The sequence below is a fragment of the Sus scrofa genome, chromosome 8 (assembly GCF_054392235.1).
Source record: "Sus scrofa isolate SSC_HxYL_T2T_F1_AM1 chromosome 8, Sscrofa_HxYL_maternal_Yorkshire_Landrace_v2.0, whole genome shotgun sequence".
NCBI lineage: Eukaryota > Metazoa > Chordata > Mammalia > Artiodactyla > Suidae > Sus > Sus scrofa.
This window is the reverse complement of record NC_139390.1, coordinates 115,270,137-115,295,483: the sequence shown is the minus strand read 5'-3', so window position 1 is coordinate 115,295,483 and position 25,347 is coordinate 115,270,137. Positions and strand designations below refer to the sequence as shown.

The 25,347-nt window shown below is 35.3% G+C and overlaps 1 long non-coding RNA gene across 2 annotated transcripts in view; it reads right to left on the bottom strand.

The window, feature by feature from the left end:
• Nucleotides 1-25,347, bottom strand: part of LOC146400994 (uncharacterized) — a 172,889-nt gene that overhangs the window by 66,539 nt on the left and 81,003 nt on the right. The window contains exons 2-3 of one of the 2 annotated variants that reach the window (XR_014813141.1): nucleotides 22,299-22,392; nucleotides 19,843-19,933 (exon numbers count right to left, since the gene is read on the bottom strand). This is a non-coding gene — a long non-coding RNA (uncharacterized LOC146400994). The remainder of the gene's footprint in view (nucleotides 1-19,842; nucleotides 19,934-22,298; nucleotides 22,393-25,347) is intronic. The other variant, XR_014813140.1, reaches the window with a different exon arrangement.

The following is a 25,347-nucleotide window of genomic DNA, read 5'->3' as shown; positions in this document are numbered from 1 at the left end:
TTAGAAAACAGTGTTTTCCTTCTAGACCACTATTACCAACCATGCAAAGAATTCTTCAAAAAAAGACCTCCAGTGTATTCTTGTTTCCAGCCAGAAAAGAATGAGTGATGGTAATATGCAGAAATCTAAGAATTATCACTCCAAATAAAATTCCTTATTTATAAAATTGGTGACGGTAGTAGTGGAATTTTTAGAGCCTAATTCCCTTAAGCTATCTCCTTCCGGACCAAACATATACACACCTGATTAAAAACCAGTGGTCTAGACTAGAGAATTTATTTTCTTTTCCGTCCTTAAGTCACTTTTGATACAAATTGACAACCATAGTTGTTAGAGACTTTGTGTACGTATTGAAAGCTAGATAGACGTGTTAAAAATAGTCTATGCTCTTAAATCTCTAAACTACATTTCGGGATTAAGATTTTTAAATGGTGAGTGTATCACTCACATAGACAACCCTGGATGTTATTTTGACAATTAGGGCAAAAAAGTGATACTTTCCACCCATTACTATCCATATTGATTAACCCTACCATTGTCCAATTTGAACTTTGCATACAAGTTAATACTGAAATCCTTGGTTTCATCTGAAGCTATAATGGCCTTCTATTCCCACAGTTAACCCATTACCAAACATCAAAGAGAGGTTGTTCTGAGCTTGTTCCTTAGAATCTCTTCAGTGATATGGGAAGCATGAACATCCTGTATATAAGCAGACTAAAAATAAGATTTCCTGGGAAGGCCTCTTTGCTTCCTGCTGCTTTTCACTACCAGATCATTCCCTAGAACAAGTGCTTTCAGTTCAGCTGTACAGCTTATAATGTTTTTGTTCTCCAAAATCACAGCTCTTTGGCTGGAGGTTGATAAAACTTGGTGGTTGGAAATGTTCATCTAAATGAACACATCCTGCTTAGCTCATTCTCTATAGACATGGCTACAATTATACTCGGCATTATTCATCTTTCCCCTCATCAAACATCCAGGAAATATTTAATATTTGAATTCTGGTGCTGAATTACAGACACCCCTCCACCAAAAAAAAGTGATGGGAGGGCTTTTCCCCATGAAAAGTCTGAACACTTGTGTTGGAAACATAATTACAAAAATGGGATGAGAACTTCAAACAAGCATGGGGTTCTGAAATTGCACAATGACCTAACTGTTGTGTAGATTAGCAACCAGAAAAAAGTCAATAACTTACTAAATAACAGACAAATAAATAAATGCATCATGACACTCTTCTGGAATTCTAGCCAATTCATAGACATTAAATAGGAAAAAAATAAGATTTTCAGTTTGCAGTGAATGAGACAAAACTATTTTCTGGCAATACAAGAAGACTGAAGAAGGATTTGAAAACTCTTAGAAAGCATAAATCAATAAAAGAGTCTGGTATGTGACAGATATGAAAAATAATAGCTTTCCAGTAAATATTTAATACTTAGCAGATCCAAATAGCAACAGAACACTACTAAGGAATATATCTTGCTAACAAATATTAGGAACTGCATTAAGAAAACTATAAAACTTTACTGAAAAACATGAAAAATTCTAATGTGTGTAGACGTAAGATTTTCCTAATGAGAAGATTTTAATGATGTCAGTTCTTTCCAAATTAAATTAATACTTCTTGCAACTTTAAGTGAAAAGAATAGTATGATAATTTTAGGACATTGGAATAAATATTTGAATATTTATTTGAAACGATAAAAAGATAAAACGGAAAGGAGTTAAATTTTTTCTTTCTTACCCTTTTTAAGTGTGAAAAGATTGGACTGGGATCTTGCCCTAGTAACTAATAGATTAAAACTGAACTGGGATCTTGCCCTAATAATTAATAGATTTTACAAATATAAAAGTAGAAATAATGCTATTCATTATCGTAAGAATTGGTAGATAAATTAATCAGACCATAGTATTTGTTGGTGTGTGTATATATATGTATATAGAGAATATTATATATTGGAATTACACATATATATATATGTAGATATGGATGGATGAATTCTTCAATAAATGGTATTGAGAAATGGCCTTTACTTTGTTGGGATGTGTAAGCTTAAACCTTCTCATTTCATCGTGCATCAAAATAAAACCCAAATGAATCAAAAAGTTAAGCACAGAAAAATTCTAAATTATACTAGAATTAAATGTAACTGAATACTTAACACCTCAGGATTAAGGAAGAATATCTGAGGATATATTCTATGCGAGAAAATACAAATGAAAAGACTGATAGATTTCAAAAGTAAAAATATGCAAAGTTTTTCTGTAAGAAAAACATCAGAACAGCAGAAGAGAAATGAGGAAACAAGAAATTTATCAAGAAGTTAATGTGTTTTTTTATAATGAAGACTTTTAAAGATAAATGAAAAACAACTTTAGTTCCAACAAAAAAACTGGAAATAATGCAGACAATTCATACATGAAAATATACAAATGGCCAATAAATATATTTTATAAAATATCAAACTCACTAATAATAAAAAATGCACAGAAGATAAATTGTTATAAATTTTTAGAACTGGAGTTCCTGTTGTGGCTCAGTGGTTAGTGAATCCAACTAGGAACCATGAGGCTGCAGGTTCGATCCCTGGTCTTGCTCAGTGGGTTAAGGATCTGGCATTGCTGTGAGCTGTGGTGTAGGTCACAGATGCGGCTTGGATCCCACGTGGCTGTGTCTCTGGCGTAGGCCGGCGGCTACAGCGGCAATTGGACCCCTAGCCTGGGAATCTCCATATGCCATGGGTGTGGCCCCAGAAAATACAAAAATACAAAAAAAAAATTTTTTTAAATTTAAAAAAAAATTTTTTAACTGCAGAAATACCCAGTGGTGCTGAAGATATGATTAGAAAGACTATTATACACACTGCTGATCAAACTCTAAGTTGAAATAACATTTCTTAGAAAATAATTTCTAGAAAAACACATTTATATTTATTTATATACATTTATTTTTGCATGATTTAATGGGAAAAATTATAAACAAACTAAATATCCAATTATAAGGGGAGAGTGTAGCACTTTTGCTGCATATATATAATAGAATATACCAGCAGTAAAAATTCAGCTTTTAGAAAAGATCATCTATTATTTTCTAATATGGACACAACATCATTTTAAAGGAAAATCAGAAAGTGCTAAAAAACCTAATAAACCAAGAAGCTAAAAGATTACTGATAGCCTAACCACACAGAGAAAACATTTTTTTTCCTTTTAAAATTGAAGTTTAGTTGACACACAATATTACATCAACTTCAGGTGTACAATGTAGTGATCTGATGTTATACACTAGGAATTGATCACATGGTAAGTCTAGTACCCATCAGTCAGCATACAAAATTATTAAAATATTATTCACTATATATCCCTAATGCATCTCCATAACTTATTTATTTTATAACTGAAAGTTTGCACCTCTTGATCCCCTTCACCTATTTATCCCAACTCTCCTTACCCCTGCCCTCTGCCCCAAGAAGACTTTTTCATGTGTATCCCCTCCCCCCATGTTTAAAGAATTAACCTGTATATTTAATCTATCACTTAACATTATTTTATCCTAGTAGTATGTATGTATGTGGAGCAGAGAGGAAGAGCAAGAATGAGAGCTAGAGAGAGAGAGGGAAGAAGGGAGAGAGGAAATAGAAATTCCTTGGGGGAAAAAAAAGGCCGAATGAAGGCAGACACTATTGTTGCCTGGCTGTCTTTTGATCTACTACAGCTTTTTCTAAACAGTGATTGGAATAGGAGCATCTATGTGCAGTGGATTATTTGTAAAGATGGCCACTCCAAATTCCTTCCATCCCTGCATACGTATGCCCCCTTCTTCCAACAAAAGGTGAAGTCTGCCTTCCTCTGCCCTTGAATCTGGGCTAGTCCGATGACTTGCTTTGACCAGTATGCTGGAAGTGGTATTGGTTGACCTCTGGAGAGACTGAAAAGACTGTGTCTGAAAATACTTTGCGGCTTCCATTTTTTCACTCTCTCAGAAGCCAGCTACTATGTAAAGAATTTACCTGGGTAGAAAAAGTTCATGGGGAGATAGTGAAGGGCACTGGAGGATGAGAAATTATGAAGGAAAGGAGAGAGACCTAGTTGATCTCCAGTCAGTCTGAGGGCCAAGGAGAGTGCCAGGTTTATGGGTGAAGACATCTTGGGTCTTTCAGCCTCAGTAGAGTTGCCCCTGGAGTTTCACCTGGAGTAGAGACAAGCTACCCCTAGTGAAACCTATCCAAAAAGCAGAATTGTCAGTCATTTTGTTGTTTTAAGCCATCAAGTATTGGGAGACTTTGTTACACAGTACTGAACCAGATCTGGGTTCATATAGTATTGAGAGAGGGTTCTAATGCACAGAGCCATGGGCAAGATCATCCCCTCCCCCTCAGCCTTTTTTCTCCTTCCTGAAACATGACAGCCACAGATGCAGCAGCCACCACATGGCCAAAAGGTGACGAGCATAAGGATGAAGCCCTATATTCTAAGGAGAGCAAGAAGAAAGACGGAAAGAATCAAATAGCTGAAGGCGTCCTTGAACTACTATGCCTACCTTTTATCTGCCTATCCCTAGAATTCTTGCAATTGAATAAGCATTTATAAGTTTAAATGTTAAATTTATCTGTTAGGTTTGCTGTCACTTCAGCTGAATGTAATTGAAACTGACTTGCAGGGTTTTAAAGTCCTGGTAAATTTTAAAGGATGAAAAAAACCCATGATCTAATTGTATGTGGCTGAATCAGTTTTCAAATATAATTGTCTTAACAATAAGAAAAAAAACTATCTACCTACTTATTTATCTATCTATTCATCTATCATCTATCAGAATGAATAAAAAATGGGATGTAATACATCAAAACCCACTTTCATCTCTTATGATTAGTGGTGCATTCACTTAATCACTTTAACCTCAGTAAATTGTTTTTTCTTCAGCTATAAAATAAGGTTAAACAGTGTAGCTACCGTGCAGTGTTGTTGGAAGGTAGAGAAAATGCATGTAAGATGCTTATATTTGTGTTTACACTAAGTAAGCAATAAATGTTATAATTATTTCTATGAAGTTTTCATTTTCATTTTTATTTTTCTACTTTTTTGCTTCTTCCATTTTTAGCAGTAAGAATAATTAATTTTATCATCAGAAAACAAAGCAAAGCAAAAATAATCTTGTAGGAAAATCTCTGGATGGCATTTATACAATATTGAGCTCCAAAATAAATATAAAGTTCCATGGAACAGAGGTTGAATTTCAGAGTTTTGTGGCTTGGAAATATCTATTCACTATCTATAATATTTATCAGCATTATTTAAATATTTTGTTTAACATTAACTGGCAAAAACAAATCTTTATTGCAATATGAATCTTTATGTTATGCTCATCTATATATTCTCAACTAAATGTGCATACTTTAAAATTTCCACAAAACCCCGCCCAGTAAAGCTGCAGTGTTTCTAGATAAGTATTCACAAAACATCAAGCTGAACTTGTCTAAGAGTTTTCTGAACATATGGCAAAGAGGTGGGAGCTAACACTTTCAGTTACTTACACTGATTGGATTTGCCTGGGCTGATATATTTCTAGAACTTTAATAGTACTCAAAATAAAGTAAAGAAAACAGCACAAGGAATTTGATTATTTCTGACTAGTGGTTGATCCCCAATGTTGATGGGAATCTGGCAATTATAACATAGCAACGGAGTCTGATGGCTTTGGATTCTTGAATTTTAAGTTATTTCATAACTTGCAGGTGGATGTTCTAACTTCTGTTCTGCCACTGACTGGTGGCCTATAATTATCATATTGTCCTGGTTTCTTAATCTGTAAAATTGGGTTATAATGCTTACTTTTGCTTAGTTTTCCTCTCTTTCAGAGTATTATTCTTTTCTACATTCTTTAGAGTTTAACAATGCATATAATATACTCAGATAAAATAAAAATATGTAACTAAGAAAATCACCACAAAGGGAATATTCAAATGAGAGAAATAAAATGAAACTAGGAGTAGTAAAATGTTTGCCAAGAGATACCATGTGCTTGTTGGATATGGACCATGATTTGACTCTGTGTTCTCTAGCAGCCAACAAAAAGGAAATGAAAATGAATTACACAATTCAGAGGGTTGATAAGATAAAACCAACCACATCAATAATCATAGAAAACCCCAAAAACCCACTTGTTCCACAGACACTATACTCCTAGTAAATTCTCTGTGGCAGATCACATTAACACTTGCATAGGGCAATTTCTTATAAAATTAAATAGATCAGTGAAATAACACCAAATTACAATTTTGTGTGATCAGTCTAGATGGGACTGGAACACTATAAATACAGGAACAAGCTTTCTGATGGAAGCACCTAGAGAAACATGGAAGGATTACACAACTTTTAAGCAGTCTTCAATCAACTTTGTTTCTTTCAAATGAGCCTTTGTTAAGACTTAGATTGCATTTACAATACACTGTCAGTTACAGTTCATGTTGATTGCCAATTAAGTTTCAGTGAGGCTGGCAAGGAAAACCAACATTCTCTTGTGCACATTGAGCTTAGCAAGGACCATGCCAGAATAGAGAGCCACCCTACCTCTTCATGCAGACAGGCTAAGGAGTTATCTGTGTGTAGGGCCAGGGATCCTCCTTATGAATATGAGTCATAGAATGAGGTTATTCAAGAGAATAGAAAAAAATTTAAGTGAAATAATAAATGAAAAAAACTCAGGCATTTAAATAGATGAAGTCAAAAAACAGAAATAAGGTATAATTTTAAGGCAAGAGAATTTAATGCTAAAGACAAATATAAATTTTAAACTATGGAGAAAGCAATTAAGAAAATAAAATTTGAAAATAAATAGATGCCAAAGAAGCTAGGTCTAAATAGCAAAAAGTTAAGAAAGAAGTTATTAAGACTAAAAGTAGTTTTTAAGACTATTAAAGTCAAATTGTGTATATTAAAAATGTAGGAATACCTTTTTAAGTTGAAAAAATAAGAGGCAGAAAATCTAAAATCTAAAAATAAAATAGAATAAAATTAAGAGCAAACATTACACAAGTTATTAATAAATTTTAAGTCAATGTTGCACTGATGAAGCACAGAAGTCAGGAAACAAGTATGCTGTAGGCAGGCTAGCAGGAGTACTTGGTTAGGAAAGGTACTTGGTTGGAGGCAACTTTCCAAGTCAAGTCATCAGAAGGTGTGTCCTCCCAAAAGAGGAGACTTATGCAAATTCGGTAGCCTATATTTTTAGCAAGAGGCCTCACTCCTGTTAGAAATAATTCACAATGACAAACAAGATTGTGATAAACATTCATGTATTTACTTCTTTACACACTCTTTTTTAAGGAAAAAGTACTAAAAGTTTAGTTGGCTAAAGTATATACACATTTTTAAATGTTTTTTAAGTGATATATAATGTCAATTTGTCCTCCTGTGGCTGGTAGCAATTTATATTTAAACTAACAGTGCATAAAACATCAGTTTCACTTCCCCCTTGTCTAACTCTGGCTTTTTACACCATTTTCTTTGGTAATTTCAGAGTAAAAAAATATCTTGTTTTAAATTTTGTTTCTTTGTTACTGAGATTGAGCCAATTCTTATGAAAGGAAAATTAATTCACTCAGAACTCAACCCTTCCTTTTTCCTCTGCCTGCTAATCTTGATATAAATACTAGAATATTTTACTTCTCACAAGGTAGATAAACTAATTGGCAAATAACTTTGGAGTTGTCACTACATTCAAAACATGTTTGTTTATATTCCTTTTGTTAAATAGGTCCCTTACCAAACTTCCTGCTTACTAGTTAGTTCTCAAATTTGGCTTGATTCCTAAGAAAATGGAAATAATGATTAATTAGTGACAATAGTTGGTTGAATTCCCCACCTTATTTGGTAACATAAAATATGTTGACTCTTATGAACTTCTGGTTAATTTAATTAAAATTAAAAATAAAACAATAAATTAAGCTCAAACTGCTCTACTAACAATCAAGAATAGTTGTCTTTAATGATAATTAAGCTGTATTATAATTTTTTTTGTTTTTTTGTATCATCAGAACTTGAAAATTAAAACAAAAATTGATATAAAATTGATATGGTATTTAAATTGCAGGTAATATACAATGCAATTCAAATTTTATTTTCCTAACATAATTCATGAACTACACATTTATATTCTTGTCTATTGCATACTAAAGTATCTTTGGCTTTTAAAATGTTTTCTAAAAAAAAAAAACAAAAATGGAGTTCCCGTCATGGCTCAGCAGAAAGGAATTGGTATCCATGAGGACATAGGTTTGATCCCTGGCCTTGTTCAGTGGGTTAAGGATCTGGTGTTGCTGTGAACTGTGGTGTAGGTCACAGACGCAGCTTGGATCTTGCATTGCTGTGGCTGTGGCATGGGCTGGCAGCTACAGCTCTGATTCAGCCTCTAGCCTGGGAACCTCCATATGCCATGGTGTGGCCCTAAAAAGACAAGAATAAAAAATAAAAAAATAAAGTGTTTTCTTACCTTTTCTTTAGAGGATATTAAATATTGAGAAGATAGGGTTGATAGCTTCTATATTCTAAAAGTCAGTGAATGAGAAAATTTGGTCTGTATATTAAGAAATATTTACATCCCTGACAAAAATAGTTTCAATACTGAAAAGGGAAGACAGATGTTCTTACATTTTAAAATTGGATTACAGACTGTACCCTATATAGCTATAGAAAATCTTTTAAATTACTTAAAGAAAATAAAAATTACAAAATATTTAGTCAAATTTTTCAAGTAGCTTATAGATTTGTGGCAATTTTTCAAAATATACAAAACTGTTTGAAAGCCCTAAAAAACTTTGATATTGAAATTTCATTAGATACTATTTTAGGAGTTTTCTCCCTTACTTTTAATAGAGTTTATTGAGAGTTACTTTCAGCAAGCAAGGAGACATTAAGGTATAAATCTAAAACTTTAATTTTAGCAAAATAGTTGACTAATTGAACAGAAAACCCCTCCCAGCACTGATTGCCTGAAATAATGGATTAACTGCTAAAAAAATAAAGCCAACAACCCAATTGGAAAATGGGCAAAAGACCTGAATAGACATTTCTCCAAGGAAGATATACAGATGGCCAATAAGTACATGAAAAAATGCTCAACATCACTGATTATTAGAGAAATGCAAATCAAAACTACCATGAGATACCACCTCACACCAGTCAGAATGGCCATCATTAATAAGTCCACAAATAATGAATGCTGGACGGGTGTGGAGAAAAGGGAACCCTCCTGCACTGGTGGTGGGAATGTAAGCTGGTACAGCCACTATGGAGAACAGCATGGAGGTACCTCAGAAATCTATACATAGAACTACCATATGACCCAGCAATCCCACTCTTGGGCATCTATCCAGACAAAACTTTCCTTAGAAAAGACACATGCACTCACATGTTCATTGCAGCTCTAGTCACAATAGCCAAGACAAGGAAACATCCCAAATGTCCACTGATAGATGACTGGATCAGGAAGATGTGGTGTATATACACAATGGAATACTACTTGGCATAAAAAAGAATGAAATAATGCCATTTGCACCAACATGGATGGAACGAGAGACTCTCATACTGAGTGAAGAAAGTCAGAAAGAGAAAGACAGATACCATATGATATCACTCATATCTGGTATCTAATGTACAGCACAAAGGAACCTTTCTACAGAAAAGAAAATCATGGACTTGGAGAATAGACTAGTGATTGTCTGGGGGGAGGGGGAGGGACTGGGAGGGATTGGGAGCTTGGGGTTAACAGATGCAAATTATTGCTTTGGAATGGATTAACAATGAGGTCCTGCAGTGTAGCACTGAGAACTATGTCCAGATGCAACGCAGCATGACAATGGGAGAAAAAATTATGTATACATGTATGTATAACTGGGTCCCCATGCTGTACAGTGGGAAAAAAAAGTGTGTTGGGGGAAATAACAATAAAAAATAAATTAAAAAAATAAAAAAATAAAAATCATTGATAATGTGGTAGTAAAATAAGAAAAAACATTAGAGGGCAGAATTGACAAGAAAACACAAATCTAGAATAGTAAATGAGCACAGGACTCAGTGTTTGCATGGAAAGCACTTGACAGTTGTCAACAGGCTTGGGCCTGCATTTTAAAGTCCTATGTACCCATGGAGATGGAAAGCAAAGCATGGATCTGAGTTCAGGGAAGGCTGGGTCAGAGATAACCTCAAAATTCTGTAAGACATCACTTCTCAGAGGACAACACCCTCAGGGACTGAACTTGAGGAGAAATCCCCTTTTAGAGGAAGATGTTGAGAGTACTTGCTTATCTAGCCTTGTATATTATAATTTTTAATACTTTATGATGCTTTGATATCTTGTGACCTTGCTGATGGGGAAAGACTGCCCCACTCAGGGCTACCTATTTCCTAGAGTTAGCAAACAACTTACCTATGATCATGCCTTTGATGTGCAAGCCAAACAATCCCAAGTCCATACCCTCAACCATTATGTAACTCTCACATACCAAAACAAGATCCCCTTCTTCCTAAATAACCCCACAACTAAGGATATGAAGCACATTACTGTGTGACTGAAAACCCAAGCCAATAACTAAGTCAAAGTGATTCCAAATTGGTAAAGACCTCAAGAGCCCAGCAAAGAAAACACAAGTCTGTTATGCGGAAAGTATTTACAACACAATTTTCAAACATTTCTCAGAGTTCAAAAGAATACCATCTCATGGTAAAATATCATTCATTAAAAACATAAAGAAATAAGCCACAAGCAAGGTTAGCAAAAACAGAATGTCATGAACCATATCTGCAAAGCCTGTAGACATTATAATAATCAGAAGAATATGCATATTTCTTGGAGTTCCCATCATGGCTTAGTGGAAATGAGTCTAACTAGTATCCGTGAGTATGCAGGTTCGATCCCTGGCCTCACCCAGTGGGTTAAGGATCCGGCATTGCCATGAGTTGTAGTGTAGGTCACAGACGCAGCTCAGATCTTGTATTGCTGTGGCTGTGGTGTAGGTTGGCGGCTACAACTCTGATTTGACCGCTAGCCTAGGAACCTCCATATGCCATGGGTATGGCCCTAAAATGCAAAAAAAAAAAAAAAAAAAAAAAAAAAAGAATACGTATGAGTATTTCTTAATTCCTTGAAGAAAGAAAGAAAAGAATGAATCAAAAATACAAAGATCAAATTACTATTGATAAAGAACAAAACAGAAGTTCTAAAAATTAAAATATAAAATTAGATTTAAAAACATGACCGATAAATAAAATAACACATTACACAGTTGAAGAAAGAATTATTAAATGGAAGATTGATGCAAAGAAACTACCTAGGATGCAGCAAAAAGGGAGAAGGAAATAAAAATGTGAAAGATATGATAGAGGGAAGAATTCCCAGATACTCCTAATTATAGTTCCAGGATAAAAAAATATAAAGATGGTGAAAAGAAAATATTTGAAGAGATAATTGCTATTTCAGATATGCAAATATCAAATTCAGGAAACTAATGAATCCCAAGGAGGTAAATAAAAACAAATATACACCTAGACATAGTGAAGTTAAGACATTAATGAAAAACAGGAGATGTTTAAAGTATCAGAGGGTAAGAGAGAGTAATCACAAAAGAAGAACAATTAGAATAAAAATTGACTTCTCAAGAATAGAAACTGAAGTCAGAAAACAGTGAAATAATTCTAAATACTGAGAGAAAATAATTGGTACTACAGAATGACAGATGAAACAGAACTTTCACCAATGCAATGTATATAGGTATTTTATATAAGAAAAATAAAAGTTATTGTTTTGTTAATATGTAGTTCTGCCTATTTTAGAATGTAAATATTGTAATCAATTTAAGCTCTCCTCTCCCTAGAGTCCAGCAGCTTGGAAGCTGTGCTTCACAATGGGAGTCGAGAAAACTTTCATAATATTGTCCCTTTTCATTCCTTCAGTCCACTGGTGTTGAGGCAAAAAAGAAGAGTCAAAACGAGTAACTACACAACTGCCTATGGATAACTGGCTGATGTTTGCTTTGTTCGTTGAAACTATCTTCCATTACTTAAACCAATCCCTCATGAGTGGATTGCTCTTTCCTTTCTGTCAATTGCAGCTACTTCTCTGTGGTAGACATCCTAATGCTGGTTTTCTAGTGGGCAGATATTTGCTGGTGCTGTGAAGGGACTCTTACCCTTTATGGTGATGGCTTAGGAACATCAGATGAGGCTTGACCACATACTGCCCCTCATTTCTTCCAAGGGAAATTGACTTCATTTCTTCTTGTGATTGGGAATTCCTATCCTAGTTGTAGCTCTCTTAGGTAGGGCTAGTAAAATAACTCAGTGTCTAACCTATATCCATAGTGATTGTGAAACATCAATGTCCCTGCCACACCACACAGTGGGAGTAGAGGCTGTGTCCCCTTGCAGTTGTCTCTCCTTAGCAAGTCTCTTGCACTTCTCCAATCAGCAGCCTGAAGTCTAGGACACCAAGTGCTCTGCTAGTTCAGCAGCTTTGAACATTTCACTGGACAGATGACCAGAAGTCACAAATTTGTGGAAGGAGTAAGGATTCTGGCATCTCAAAACCACAATTGTCCCTATTTTAAAACTTGTATCGTTTCACTGTAAACAAACTATAAATAGCATTAGAAACACACAATGAAGGTAAACTATGTGCAGTTAAAAATAGATAAAGCACTCTGGTTCGCAGAATTGTCCAGAATGAGTAGTATATAGAGCCATTCAACTTGAGAACTTTTAGGGTACTAATTTCCTTTATAAATTTAATTTCAGGGAGTTCCCATTGTGGCTCAGTGCGTTATGAACCCAACTAGTATCCATGAGGATACAGGTTCAATCCCTGGCCTGGCTCAGTAAATTAAGGATCTGGCACCGCCCTGAGCTGTGGCGTAGGTTGCAGACGGGGCTTAGATCCTGCATTGCTGTGACTGTGGCGTAGACTGGCAGCTGCAGATCCAATTCAAACCCTAGCCTGCGAATTCCCATATGCCATGGGTGTGGCCCTAAAAAGCAAAATAAAAATAAAAATAAATAAATTAATTTCATACTTCTGAGACTTACTCTGAGTCCTAAACTACAACGGTACAAATTGACAGAACACTGTAAATCAACTTTAAATTAAAGGAAAAAATAAAAGTCATAAAAAAAAAGACTTGGAAAACTCATTTTCTATTCTCATTTCTATTCTCTCTATTCTTAATTGGATTGGTACAATAATAATAAAAAATTTGGATGCCTATGTAAAATGTTTTAATCTAGTCTTTCTACAAATTCTGTGTAAGAAAAAGGCAAGTTCTTTCTATACAAAATATTCAGCCAAAGGTATAATTAAATTAAAAACTGATTCAAAGCCTTACCTTCTCATTTGATGACCAAAGATCAGAGAGTTTGTTTTTATTTAATATTTTTCTTCATAAATTCTTACCAATTTTATACTATCACTTATTTTCAGACTTTTTTCAAGAAAAACTTAAATCCCTATCATATCTAGCCCCTTTCAAAGCTACTGTATTTCTTTAGAAAAATAAAAAGACATCATAAATTAAAGGTATGACAATAGTCTTATCCATTGATAAACCTCTTAATAATTAAAAAGCAAAGAGTAGTTGTAACAAATGAAGACTAATTTTGATGTAATGCTCAGCATACATCTACAGACGAACTTAGCACACTTGCAGCTGATATAAATAGGAGAAACGACAGCTCTTGGAAATACAACTAAGGTTTATGAACTGACTCTAATGCAACACCTTATGCTCTCTAGGGGGAGTTGATCATAAACACTGGCATCATACGAATGGTGGCTGGCTGAATGAAATTTGGTAATGATTAGTCTGTCCCTAAAGTTTCCTTTAAACAGTTAAAATAAGAGCAATACTTTTCATAAATCCACAAAGCCACACCCTGAAAAGACATATCTTTTAAAAGTTTCATTTTATGGAATAAATATATCTTCAAGATACATTCTTAGAACTTCATTTTGGAAATGTCTGTTACCTTATAATTATTCAAAAATAAACATACAAGAAATGGTTCCTTTACTGATTTTTTTTTAAAGTAATTAACTGGTTAAGATGCATAAGAAAGAATAGGCCCTTTGACCTCTTTCCCAAACTACCAATTTAAAAATCCTATTATGTATAGAAAAGAACAAACTCTAATCAAAGTTGCTCAATTGCATTCTTCAGTTTTGGATATATAAGAGGAAAAGGCAGAATATTTTACGAGCAAGAACTATTGTTTCTGACTGTCCCTTCTTTTTGAGCAAACTCCACTGCTGCATATGATTTGTTTCAATATGCTAAGACAAATTGCTGTTATAAAATTTCTCTTTTGTAAGCCATTTTTGCCCTTTTGACATTTCTATCACTTTGAAAAAGCTAAAATATTATACTATATTATGTTATTTGTGAACAACTTTTTCTCTTCCAATTTTCAGCATGCACTGATGATGCAAGTAGACACTTTTGTGGTCCTCCGGTGTCATTCTTCTTGCTTCTTATAATCACATGGAATAAACTAATGTATGATCTAATGTCAACATTACGGCTTCTGATATTCTTTTTCTATAAAAGTAATCCAAAACTTCTTGAAATATAGATGACTCTACCCTCTTAAGATCAGAAAAATAAGAATGGGCTTGAAATATAATGATATAAAAAGGATGCTTTCAGAAGTATCTGAGATAGTGTGGAAAAAAAGCAGAGAGGCTAGTTTGTGAGAGGGCTTTCAGGGACCCAAGATATCAATTTTAAACTCAAAAGGAAAAATGTTTACAGTCAATTTGAGTACATTAAGTATATTAAAGGAGACAAGATTCTGTGATGAAACTAAAATAGCACAAGTTAACAAGTGATTGTAATGCTCATACAGGGTTCTAATGCTTGTATAAAAATGCAATATATTAACCTCAATTATTTGAGACAAACACTTAAGTTTTGATCAACTATAGGTTTTTAAAATACAGAAGTTGATCCCTCTTTATTTTTTTTAATGGAGATAAAAATTTTGAGACGGACATGTAAAAGATGGGAAAACTATTTTGCTTTCAAGGTGGGGAAATTATTTGAATTAATAAAAATAAAATATCAACAAGTCAAAGGAAAAGAGTATAGATCAAAAAGACCTTGTAAAAAATAAGAAAATAACAAGGGGAAACTGCCGAATGCTTGCATTTTAATTACACAAAAGTGAGGCCAATCTAGAATCCAGAGGGAATTTGACCAAGTAGAACAGGCTTTAAGGAAACAAATCGTGCGTTTAGGTTGCCCAGGCAACATGCGTGTCTTCTTACGCTAAGACATTATAATGAGAAAACCACATGAACATAAAGTAAATCACAAATAGAGGTTGGCCCTATTTCCTTGGAGATAGGTTTGGAAAAGAGTTGGGAACAGGTGCATGCCACCACCTAAAGATGAAGTCATGAGAGAGAAAGTTTGAGTGGTGTCCAGAGGGAGAAGTTGAGCCTGTATGCTCACAAGCTTCTGAGTACGGCACAAGCCTGTTGTTTTTTCTACTGATTTCAGCTGAAGCCAGGGAAAATAAATAAACCATGTACACACAGAATCACTGTTGGGAAGGAACCTCGGACTGTGAATCTGTGGAAGGTCATTTTTCTGGTTGTCTGTGTAAGGTGGTTTTGGACCCAAACTGTTAAAACAGTTTGGGCTCTGGATGACTCTTCTGGCTCTAATCAACACAGTCTGGGTATGTCCCTCGCATATAATGATTCCACTTCTATTGGATTTCTTACAATAATGGGAAACACTGTTTTCGAGGCTACCACATTCCACTGAATGTTGCTAGAAAGTTCTTGTTTATATTGAGCTAAAAGTTGCCCCTTAGGAGTTCCAGTTGTGGCTCAGAGGAAACAAATCGGACTAGGAACCATGAGGTTTCAGGTTTGATCCCTGGCTTTGCTCAGTGAGTTAAGGATCTGGCATTGCTCTGAGCTGTGGTGTAGGTCACAGACCGCTGCTCAGATCCCACGTTGCTGTGGCTATGGCGTAGGCTGGCAGCTGTAGCTCCAATTCGACCCCTAGCCTGGGCACCTCCATGTGCCACTGGTGCGTCCTTAAAAAAATATATAAATAAATAAGTAAATAAAAGTTGCCCCTCAGTAATTTTAACCTCTTAGTCCTAGGTTTCCTTTACAGAGTAACCTATGGCAGTTTTGAAAACTTTTTTTTTTTTTCCTTTTTCTCTTTAGGGCTACACCTGCAGCATATGGAAGTTTCTAAACTAGGGGCTAAATCAGAGCTGCAGCTGAGACCTATGCCATAACAACAGCAAGGCTAGATCTGAGCCACATCTGTGACCTATGCTGCAGCTTGCAGCAATGCTGGATCCTTAACCCACTGAGCGAGGTCAGAGATTGAACCTGCATCCTAATGGATACTAGTATGGTTCTTAACCCAATGAGCCACAACAGGAACTCCTAAAAACATTTTATTCTATTCATGAGCTCTAATGAGTTTAAGCTAATGCCTCTTATAATGTGTTTGAGTGATATGCCTTAGTAATCATATTTATGTTATTAACTAAAATAAATAAGAATAATACACTTCTATTATTTACAATAATAATAATTATATTGTATGATTCTTTTTTATTATGCAGACAACACTTTATATTTTATAAAAAAATAGGAACAGTGACTTTCCCTGGCTATGAGTCTCTCCAGGATGGAGAATAAGTGTGAGGTATTCAGAAGAGAGGTTGAACTCATCATTTGATTGATTTCAGACTTTTTAATATTTGTTGTTAACTACCCACAGCCAAAGGATGAGGTGAGATTCAGATGATACTTAGGAAGGATTTGTCAAGCTCAAGGAAATTAGTACACCTATTTTTAAATATTACTATTTGTGAAAAATTAATTTTGCCTTTTACTGTCTTGATTTGATTTCTAAACTTCTCTTTTTATAGGAAAAGGCCCTGTATTTCCATATTGACAAAAACCCGAGGTTTATTCAAGAATTTTCAAGGAAACAATTCATGGTGAAAAAATTGGTCAAATGCTGGCTAGAGGATAAAGGAAAGCTATGATATAGTAATAAACTGAGGTTTACTGAAACTACAAATTTGTTTTTAATAGGAAGTGTTAGGTGAAATTTAGAGGTAGAATTATATAACTCATGAAATAACTACAGTTTCTTTAATCAACTGAAGATAATTTAGAATAATTCAAAATATATTCTACTAAATTATTCTGTAACACAGCCTATTAGGTAATTTGACAAATGCATCAATGCTCAAAGTTAGTAGGATATAATTTAATAAACTACTTCTTGCTGGAAAGAATTAATGCAGTTTAATAGAAAAATGGTGATTCACTTTTTTTTATCATAAGTACTTAAATCTTAGTGTTACTTATAAAAATGATCATAAGTATAAAAATATTTGGTAATTTTGGCAAACAGAAATAATACAATTATTTGACAATTCACAATCTATAAAGCAGAGATTTGCTTACTGTTTTATTTTGCAAGGTAATAATGTGAAGCCACTTAAAATTAGTTAATATCCTGTCAGTATATGACTTTTTCCTCTAGGAAATATAACAAGACAAATTTTTGAGCCACAAACACATTTCCTTATTTAATGGCCAGTAATAGCTGTAATTAGTTCCAGAACCATAATTCAAGGAACCATTATATGATTATATGATTATAATTAAATATACAATTATGTACACAAAGATAGTTATGAATCTGGTAATAATAAATAAAAATTTTATCTGTTGTTAAAATATGATCAGTACCTTTGACTGTAGGTAAAAATACAAATTTCAATCAGTAGTCTTTTTCACTCTTAAATTAGGTTGGAATGCAAGCGGCGATTTGGAACAGAACATACAAACAAGAAAGTCTGCTCAAAGACTTTTTAAAGATAGGTGCAAAGAACTAAGAGGAGTTAATATTAATTTTCAACAAGTTGGTTTGTTTTGTTTTTAGAGATATTAAATACATTATATTTATTGAAAGATGGGGAAGGAAAGGTAAGCATGAGGAAGAGAGCCAAAGAGAAGTGGGAAATAGACAAATAGGCAGGAGAAACAGCGGCAGTGATAGAGTGGGGCAGGGCAGAAAAACGGAGGCACATTCACTGAAGAGATAAGGGACTCGAGGGGAATTCATGTTTTCTTTGCAGAGTGTCATATAATCAGAAGCTATACATGCATAAGCGTGTACCTTTTAGTTTATCTTTAGTTTATTAGCAATTTTGGTTAGAGTTGAGCTTTACTCATGATTATTAGACACAAATCAATTGTGAATGAAATGTATATATAGATTTGCACTTACTATTCAATATATCATTCATATTGCCTGTTTCCTCATTTAATTTTAAAGAAACCAGATTTAAATAATTAAAAATTAGTTATAAACAGCTTCAATCAGTTGAAAGAAACCTGTTGGCATGACACCTGGTGGCAGTCATCTATAACATGTAACAGGGGAAATGCTTATTTGGGTCACACTAATTTCCACTTGCTGGTATCATGGTAGAAAAATGATTAAATATCAAGTGATTATATTAGGCCTTTTTTTTTCTGTGTTCAATGTTAATTAAATACTACAATGTACAAGATGCTTTGCTAGGTATGTACTGGTTATATCACTGGATTTGGGTACTGTCGATTAAAAGAAAATAATGCAGGAGGCTGCAGATAAGAAAAGAGTTTATTTAGAGTCTCAATGAAACCAAATATAAACCTCCATGTCCCCATCTTTTGAAGTAAAAGACTTCTACTTTAGTCACTTAGGCTTGCCCTGAGTCTCAAAAGCTGGTTTAAGAGTTAATAATCAGGAAATGTGAGCATGTAGAAACAAAGAACAGCTGTTGGGTGGGGGAACTGGAAACAATTTAGACTATATACATCAGCTATATCACTGAACTCCTACTTCCCTCAAAGATATAAAGGTTTGACACACATTCCCAAGTTGTTTTTATAGGAACTGGACCCCCACCAGATGAAAATTGCTAACCAAATCATGTAGATCCCAAACCAGTTGAAACCACAAGGATTGATGAAGCTGGAAAATTCACCTTGATGTCAACCAATCCCAGAAGTGAGCACCAGCTTCTCAGGCACCCTGCAGCTCCCTACCTTCCACTGCCTTTGAAAACCCTTCCCTGAAAGCCACTGGGGAGTTAAGAGGCTTTTGTGCATGAGCTGCCTGCTTTTCTTGTTTGGTGCCCTGCGAATAAACACTGTACTTTTCCTATACCATAACTCAGGGTCAGTAGATTGGTTTTGCTGCTCTTGAGGTGAGTGGATTCAAGTCCAGATTCAGTAACATTAAGAATTGTAGTTTGGGAGACTCAGATTCTGGTAACCCTGAAGGAGGGAAACTACAATAATGACAATGACAGGGACTCTGATGTCTGTTCTGGAAGCTTCATGGTTTCTTTTGAGACAACAATGAAGAAATATAGAGTAAAAATGTATCAATTTTGCTGACAAGGATGGTTTCCTGTTTGAAATGTGGTTTTCTAAAAGAGAAAGAGGAGACTCCTATAGGCTGACAGAATTTGAGAGAAGTCCACATAAGCCAGGAGCTAATCCTATTGCAAGGATTTAAAGACATTTGCTGGCTGATGACTGGAAGATAGGATTGGGGCAAACAGCCTAAATGGTGCTTTTGATTTTTGCTCTCTCTTCCAGGGAAGGGAAGAAAGGGTCCAGGCCTTCCCCAAATTGGGCTGTGGGTGGTACAGAATGTTAGAAGTCTCTGTTGTTCTCCCCTCTGTGCTAGAAAGAAAGAGTAGGAATTCCTAAAGGTGGGATATAGGTCAGTTAGACACAGGAGAAATTACCTTGGTTATTGCTCTATCCTGTAGACAGTAGAAGAAAACATTAATTAGTTCCCCAAACTGAAGCAAGGCTTTGGGCACTGCAGCTGGTGAGCTGTTTGAATCGGAAAGAAGATATATCACACTTATTCATGTACTTCCTCCAAGGGCCCACTCCCCTACTACCTTGATCTTGGCTGCCTGAAGGTTTAGGGATGGTGCTCAGCGGAATGGGGGTAGCTTTACACACCCATCCCTTTATCCTAGGGAATTTCAGGAGGGGAGGGATTCAAAAGTTAATAATCCATTGGACACAGGTGTCTTTGTGCCTAGATCTGGGGCAGGAAGTGGTGTGGGATGCGGAGATGGATAATAAAGGTAGCAAGAATGTAAAATGTGGAGCCATAGTTCTATGTAGAGGACGGAAAGACAGTCCAGGCATAACCCAAGTGGTCTGAGGATGTGACAAGGCACTGGAGTTTGGGCTAAAGCAGTGAATTGTGGGAAAGTGACTAGAAAGATGAGAGTTTGCATATATTTGTCTCAGCTTTGACTTCCCTTTTTTGGCAATTAAGAATGTCTTCTTTCCTCCCGATATAGAGAGGGCAATTTTTTTTTTCTTTTTGTCTTTTTTTTTAGGGCCTCACCCAGGCTAGGGATGGAATTGGAGCTGCAGCTGCCAGCTGACACCATAGTCACAGCAACTTGGGACCAGCTGTGTCTGTGACCTACACCACAACTCACCGTCGGATCCTTAACCCACTGAGCGAGGTCAGGGATTGAACTGTGTCCTCATGTATACTAGTTGGGGTGGTTACCACTGAGCCATGACGGGAACTCAGAGAGGGCACTTTTTCCTGGGATTTTTATCTCCTCCTTTCCAGAAGAAAAAGGAAGGTCAGGGAGTTCCTGTCGTGGTGCAATTGTTAATGAATCTGATTAGGAACCATGAAGTTGCAGGTTCTATCCCTGGCCTTGCTCAGTGGGTTAAGGATCTGGCATCGCTGTGAGCTGTGGTGTAGGTTGCAGACTCCGCTTGGATCCCGCGTTGCTGTGGCTCTGGCATAGGCCAGTGGCTACAGCTCTGATTAGACCCCTAGCCTGGGAAGCTCCATATGCCACGGGCGCAGCCCTAAAAAAGGCAAAAAGACAAAAAAAAAAGAAAAAGAAAAAGGAAGGTCAAAGTTTCCTTCTTGATCTGCTGTTTTTTGTTTGTTTTCTGCTGCACCTATGGCATGTGGAAGTTCCTGGGTCAGGGATCAAACCAGTGCCTACCCCAAAGAAATGCCAGCTCCTTAACCCATTGCACCACACAAGAACTTCAAGCCTTGATGTGACTTTAAATCATTCAAAATACTAAATATTGCAAGGGGGCATGTTTTGGGGTAACATGCTCTGAACCCCTACATTTTATTGCTAAGTCTGAATGTATAGTATAAATTAATGTGAGTGTTATATGGTTATAATTGCCTACCTTCTAGGTACTACAGGGGATTGATTATTCCAATCAGGAAAACCTTAAAATGGAGAAATGTTAGTGGGGCATGTATTAGAGTCTCCACAACTAAGGAGTTATGTTAACATTTTTGTTGAAAAGGAGCCTCTGGGAAAATTCTGGTGAGGTGACAAGAGAAGATATAGTTTCAGATTATTGAATTAAATCAAGGTATTTTCATATTTTTTAAAAACTTTTCTTATAAAAACATTCTTTCTCACAGTTGTTTAGAATTTAGATGTTCAGTTGAAAGTATTCCCTAGTCACTTACAACTGTCAAGGCTGAAGAAACTTTAATTTTTTTAAGTATTATTTCTAGAGATTAGTGTGTCATATTGAAAATTGGTTTTGGATTTTTATTCTGAAAGATAAATTTTACTTTTAATTCATTAGATAAGGTGTTATCCACTTATAATTAACAGCTAATTTTGGCAAAGAGTGATATATAGACATTTTTAATGTGTATGTTATTTTCTTGCATCTTTTGAGTTGTTGGGATTGATTTTATCCAAATTGCATAATCCAATTGACAAAGATATTATAGGATTGTTCAAATTTGAGAGGAAGGAAATTTCAAACCAGAGATACAAAATGGTAAGGTAGGAGTTCCCACTGTGGCTGCACAGGTTAAGAATCTGACTAGTATCCATGAGGATGCAGGTTTGATCCATGGCTCCGCTCAGTGGGTTGAGGATCCAGGGTTGCTGTGAGCTTCAGTGTAGATTGCAGACTCAGCTCAGATCTGGTGTTGCCATGGCATAGGCCTGAGGCTGTGGCTCCAGTGCAACCCCTAGCCTGGGAACCTCCATATGCTTCAGGTACAGCCCTAAAAAAGCAAAAAACAAAATGGTAAGTTAATATGTTCAAGTGTGCCTAACTTTCAAGGTCATTTTGGTGTTATGTATTTTGTAATGTAATATATAATCAGTTAATCAAGAGATTTGCAGAGATCTATGACCAATAAAATGTTTTAAGAAAAACTTACCTTTAAAGAAGTAGAATTCTTCCTTTGCCAAACTGGAGAGCTTCATAAGAAGATACCCAAGGACGTGAGATATAGTTCATTTGGCTTCATAATTCTATCAAGACACAGAGGTTTATTTGCTATTTATATTTTTCACTTTTACGGTTTGCTACAAAAAAATATTCACAATTTAAGTCATTTCTCCTTTTCAGAAACTCTCATTATTCTGTTATATTCAAAGCAGTGTTAGAATAATTATGTTTTGCCCAGTTAGGTAATAAAGACAAAATTTGCTCTCAATTTTGTATGATTCTTTTACTTGGTTTTTGCTATAACACTCTGTTCCTGTAACTATATATTATTCAAGTTAGTTTTTTCTAATGCTAGAAATTTCTGCATTTCACATGATTGCCCCCATTATGAGGAATGGTATTAGTAACGATAGTTCTATTTTTCAACAGTGAAATTCCTATGCAACAATTTTAAGTGGAAACTCAAGCCAATATAACTGAATATGTGAATATTTGTGATTTTATCTATTCACTCAAAAAATAAATATATATTGAATGCTGACTATGAGCCAGACATTGTTTGTTTTATGGCTGCATCTGCAGTATGTGGAAGTTCCCCAGTCAGGGATTGAATCTGAGCCACAGCTGCAACAATACTGGATCCTTTAACCCACTGCACTAGGCCAGGTTGTGAACCTGCCCCTCCACAGCCACCTGAGCCATGGCAGTCAGATTCTTAACCCACTGCACTACAGCGGGAACTCCCAGGCATTGTTTTATATATTTGCAATACAGATGTAAATAGAGCAGGCATAAATTACTTTTTAAAAGAAGTTTATACTCTAATGGGAAGAACCAGAGAATAAATAAGTAAATAAAATTTTACAGAGAAAGATCAAGTAGGGAAAGAGAGTAGGGGAGAGGAGATTGTTTGGTTATTTGACTAAAGCTGTGACCCCCAGGAGAATGTACACTATATGAAGACAGGGACTCTGCCCCATGTGACCTGTCACCATATTCCAGTGTATATCATTGTGTGGCACTTACTTAATGTTGAAGGGCTATGAGTACACTTGGTGTTGAATAAATCCTCCCCTTATCCTGATGTACTCTTCTTTTTCACACTACTTTATACAGTATACAATTTACTCATTAGCTATGTTTATTATTTATTGTCTGTGTCTCTCGGCTAGAACACAACCTGCACAAGTGCTAAGAGTTTTCATCCATTTTGTTCACTGATGGATCCCAAGCACCTAGAACATTGCCTGACAAGCAGGCAGTAGGACTTAATAAATATTTGTTGAATGAATGGACTTTAATAAGTAACTTCACTAAGAGGAAACAAGTTACTAACTCCCAACACAAGAATTTTGTTTGCTCTTTCTGGCAAGCCAGCTTATTCCTGCCAACAACACATATTCTGATTGCTGCTGACAAATTCGCAAAGAATCGTAGGAATAAAATGCTTAAGAAGTAATCCTGATGCCAAATTCATGTACCCTGGAATATCAAATGTTACAGTGTATTAACTATCTATTCACTCAGCTATTAAAGGGACAGTTTCTCCTCTATTAAGATTTTCAAAAGGACCCTGGCCAGGAAACTGTAACATTTACTTGATTTTTAGAAAAGTGAGGGAAAATATGTAAATACAGATAAAGCAAGACTTGACAGCCCTGGCACAGATGTATTCACTGACTGAAAGTCACCACAGAGTTTTGTTTGTTTTTTTATTTGAAAAAGATGATTTGGATCCTTTTCCATCCAAGCCGCATAAGCCATATTCACAATTTATTTTCAGACAAAGCTTGGGGGGTTTCAATCCAGGAGTTTCCTTTGTTATCCTAATAAAAGGATCAGAGATTTTAAAGAGGTGCCATTTACACTGGAAAATGCCATGAGCGACTCTAGAAATGTAACCTGAGAATCACAGGGCAGGAAAATGACACCTGAGAATAAATGCCCCATTAATGGTTAAGGCACAAAACTCAAGTGCACAATATTTTCTTCCCTGGACACCTTAAAATACCTCGTGATTTTCCTGACAGCATTTTGGAAACATTTCTTTTCATTATTTATACATGATTATTGTATTAGATTTTAGTTTCGTAAGAGCAAGACACAGACTGCTCTCACATCATAGTCTCCCCAGAGTCTTTTGCAGAAGTACTCTACTAAACTGTGAGCAGCTTCACTGAAGCCATTTCCAGGTGGAAAACTGTGGGCTAATTTATTTTCATTGAGAAAGTTATGGTCACTTATAAAGAACTTAAAATCATATCATATAATACTTGCTGGGCTCAAATGTGAGTTAATTTTCATAATCGTAATATGCCTCTTTGCCGTTTTGTCTTGCTAGGGACTTCTAGAAGATTCTATGTTTACATTAACAACTTCCACAGTCTGTTCCACACTTTGCCTAGTCCTGTGTAATGTGCTGTAGACAAGGATTTTTCAGGGAAGTACACAATAAGGTTTTCGTGATGAAATTCTTTTAAAAGCTACAAAAAAAGTCTGCATAAATTGGCCTCTGTAACCTTAACTTCATATTTCCCAAACTTATTTTTCCTCAGAACTCTTAAAATGTAATAATAACTATATCTTTTTAATTGTACCATCTATTTGACGTCACCTCATTAATTTATGTGCCACTGAGAAAGGAAAACACTGACAGCATGGCTTTGATTTTTAAGACTTATTTAAATACACAGTTGACAAAACCCAAACTCGGTAAATAGCACTTTATACTACATAATGAAATGGAAATATACTCTCTAGAAGTGAAACATTAAGATTTTTAAACGTTAAATTTTTTGTTCATTTTAATAAGTTGTTATAGTTTGTCTATTTTTTATAGATTTCCATAAACTGAGAAGCTATCCTTTGAACTGTGATATAATTTTACTTAATAGTATGCCACCATACCACCTCCTACATTTCTTTTAATCCACAGTTGTAATTTCACATATCACAGTTCCAGTTCTCTGCAATGTTTTTTCGAGTGTAGACTATGCAGCTTAGAGGCCATATTAGTAGAGGGCACTTTACTTTTTTTA